General features: G+C 37.1%; 1 pseudogene; it reads left to right on the top strand.

The window, feature by feature from the left end:
* The first annotated feature begins 2,432 nt into the window (after positions 1 to 2,432).
* LOC141519348 (cytosolic Fe-S cluster assembly factor NUBP2-like) overlaps positions 2,433 to 3,786 on the top strand; it is a 4,247-nt pseudogene continuing 2,893 nt past the window's right edge.

Below are 3,786 nucleotides of genomic sequence, written 5' to 3'. Positions count from 1 at the left end.
GGGACCAAAGTTTGAAAATCAAACCTGCTGGCTGGATTGTGGAATACAGAGGAGTGAGGAGGTTTCCACTCTGAATACCTAAGCCCTGATGGAGGCCCCTGGATGACAAAAAGAAAGTATGGCAAGGGACTTGGCAGCAGTAGAAGCCTACACCTGCAAAGCTTATAGTTTATAGCCTATAGCCAGCAAAGAGGAGAGGAACATCTGTCAAGATTTAAAGTTAACCACAAATCCCTGGAAGCTGGAGGGAGGAGGGAAATGCCAGGAAGTAAGACTTTCTCAGGGGTCCTGAAATAATGACTAACAGGGTCTTCCAGGTCCTCTATTTTAATTTATTTGGACTAAATTGGTGAGTTCTAAGGAAAGTCAGAATTTTAGAATTTTAACCAGAAATTCTGGCTATACTATGTATCTGACATTATCATAATTAACACCATATTTATCTACTATTTTAGAAGTGTACTTCACCCATTTTACAGATGGTGAAGCTATGATTTTTGCTACTTTTGATCAATTGATCAAGATTACAGTGGAGCCAGGTCTAGAAATCAATGTCCTTCTACACTGGGTCAGGCAGGAGCTGAAAATTTTTCTACCAATTAGTCATCCACCCTCCAGATCCCCCCCCCCATGTGGGGTGTGTCTGTGTGTGTGTGTGTGTGTGTGTGTGTGTGTGTGTGTGTGTGTGTATGTATGTGTGTTTGCAATGCATTGGAATTAAGTGACTTGCCTAAGGTAACACAGCTAGGTAAATATTATGTATCTGAGGTCAAATTGAACTCAGGTCTTCTTGACTCCAGGGTCAGTGCTCCACTGCACCACCTAGCTTCCCCTCAGATCCCCTCATTTATTGGCCCTTCTATACCATTTCCCCCTCCCTAAGCATTCAGCATTAGAAGTATGCCTTACTCTATGCATTACTGTAGGTACCAGGGAAGTGCAAAATTTTAATAAAGCGCAATTTCTGTCTGCCATCATGGTGTTTATAATCTAGTCAGGAGATGATACATATACACATACATAAAATACAGAGCATTATATGGTCAGTGCTTCAAAATGTATAAACAAAGTGTTAAGTGAGATCTGAAGAGGAAAGTCATTCCCCAATGAAGATCAGTGAAAGTTTCCTAGAAGAAGCTATATTTTAAAGGTAGAAATTTAACATATGAAGAGGGGGAGGGGAAACATTCCAGATACAGAGAACAATGTGAACAAAGGCAAAATCACAGAATTTTGGAATTGAAAGTTCATTTAGTCCACGTCAAATCTGAAAAAAAAGAATCTCTTATCTATCCATGACAAATTATCATCCAGTCCCTGTTTCAAAGCTTGCAAGAAACCCCTATTTAATCTTCATTTTTCTCCAGACTATATACTCCTGAATTTCCAGTGTTTCTTGCTAAGCCCCCAGAAACCTGTTCTCCTTGAAAGCCTGATTCAACACTGGACTTCATACACTAAAAATTCCCCACTGAAATTTTCTTTTTAAATTATACCCTACAGAGTATTTTCCTCCATTTTTATGTTCAACTCTCAAAGCATATATAAATTCCTTACAAATTGGAACTGTATATTTAATTTAATTCACATGTATTAAGCACCTCAAAGGTACAATTCATTTTTCTATTTATTTTTCATCTTTCTAATGTTCTTTTATCTTTAAGAATTGTAACACTTGTTCTTATTGATATAAAATAAAATTTATTAATTAGGGAAATAACAGTATCTTATATGCATTTTCTCATTTGAGTCAACATGCTGTTATTAAGTGACTATTGTGAGTGTTACATTGTTCTAGGTGCTAAAGACAGAAAGACAATAAATAAGGCAGTCCCTGCCCTCAAGAAACTCACATTCTATTTGTAGGAAAATAATTTTGTGGGAATCTCTGAAGGAAGTTAGCAATTCCATAAAATGAATGTGAAGAGATTTTAGTCCAGAGGAGCAATGATCAGATTTTTTCCTGTGTCAGATTACTTTGGTAACAATGGTAGCTTGCAGGTCCCAGGATGAGCTGTCATCGAGTGTCTAAAATAATATAATACTTACACCTCCAAGAAAGCAGAAACAGAAAGCCTAGACCTTCTCTCCAGAAATGAGCAAAGTCTGACTTTAATACCAAATCCAAAGTCAGGAAGTAAGTTGGAAAACTGAGCAAATTTAGAAAAGAAATCCCACATTAAAAGCAATTTTGAAAGAAAAAAATGACTCCAAAATATCCATAAACAAAGCCTCAAAGTAAAGCACAGCTTGGATACACATTCAACTAGAATTTCTGAAAGAGATGAAGTAAGGGTTATTAAAAGGATTTTTTAAATGTTATTTTAAAAAACCAAATTAAAGGAACATTTCTTCAGATTGGATTCCCTTCTTGAAGGAAGAAGGGAAGGATATGGAAGTGAAAGTTGTAAAGTATGGTAGCACCTGGATAAATGGAGGTCAAACAGGAGACTGGAAATCTGATTGGTATCAGGATTATCATCTTGGTTCTTTCAGAAACAGGAGGAGTAGAGTAAAGCACTATCTCTACAAAGCTGACCCTGGCCCTCTAGCATTCAGGCAACTAGGTTGCACAGACAAGATTGCACCAGTGGGACAAGGACTGGGTGCCTGTGTTTGTGGACATCTCCTTCAAGTCTGTGGGCTTCCTAATAGAAAAACCATGGGAGGGTATGGTGTGTAGAGACCTCAAGAAAAAATGCATTGATAAAACAGTTTGTCTCTGATGTGGCCAAGGGTATTCTGGACAGTCTCACTGGGGGTATTCCACAGGAACTCTGATACACACACTTCTTCCATGGAAGCCCTTCACTCTTATAAGCTCTTAGGAGCCATTTTGGTTCCTATAAGCCAGACAGTATCTGTGGGTGACAATAGGAAAGAACCAACTTTTTGCAAGAAGATGGGATTGCCATTCTGGAGAGCAATTTGGCACTATGCCAAAGAGTAATAAAACTGTGCACACTCATTGATCCAATCATACCACTACTAGGTTTATATACCCAAGAGATCATAAAAAAGGGGGAAATACCAACATGTTCAAAATATTTATAAAGCAGCTCTTTTTGAGGTATCAAAGAATTGGAAATTGAAGAGATGCCCATCAATTAGGTAATGGTTGAATAAGTTACAGTATATGAATGTTATGGAGTACTATTATTCTATAAGAAATCATGAATGGCCAGATTTTAGGAAAGCCTTGAAAGACTTGCATGAACTGATGCTGAAAGATGTACACATAAATAGCAACATTGTGAGATGATCAACTATAGTGATCTTTTCACCTCTTTTCAATAGTTTAATGATCAAGAATAATCCTGAGAGATCTGTTAAGGAAAATGCCATCCAGAGGAAAAAACTAGAGTCCATATATAGAACAAGGAATACTATATTCACTTTTTCTTTCTTTTTAAATATTTTTTTATTTAAGTCAATGGGGTTAAGTGACTTTCCCAAGGTCACACAGGTAGGCAATTATTAAGTGTCTAAGGATGGATTTTAACTCAGGTACTTCTTACTCCAGGGCTGGTGCTCTATCCACTGTGCCTCTAGCTGTCCCTTATGGTCACTTTTTCAAAAACTTCTTATATATTATTACATTCTTTCTCATGGTCCCCCCCTTTAGTTCTAATTATTCTTTCACAAGATGATTAATATGGAAGTATGTTAAATATGATTGTACATGTACAACCTATGTCAGATTGTTGTCATTAGGAGGGTAGAGAGAAATGAGGGTGGTAGAAAGATGCAAAACTCAAAAAGCATGCAAAAGAATGAATGTTGAAA

Source organism: Macrotis lagotis, chromosome 1 (assembly GCF_037893015.1).
Source record: "Macrotis lagotis isolate mMagLag1 chromosome 1, bilby.v1.9.chrom.fasta, whole genome shotgun sequence".
Classification (NCBI taxonomy): Eukaryota; Metazoa; Chordata; class Mammalia; order Peramelemorphia; family Peramelidae; genus Macrotis; species Macrotis lagotis.
This window is presented reverse-complemented; position numbering and strand designations above follow the sequence as displayed.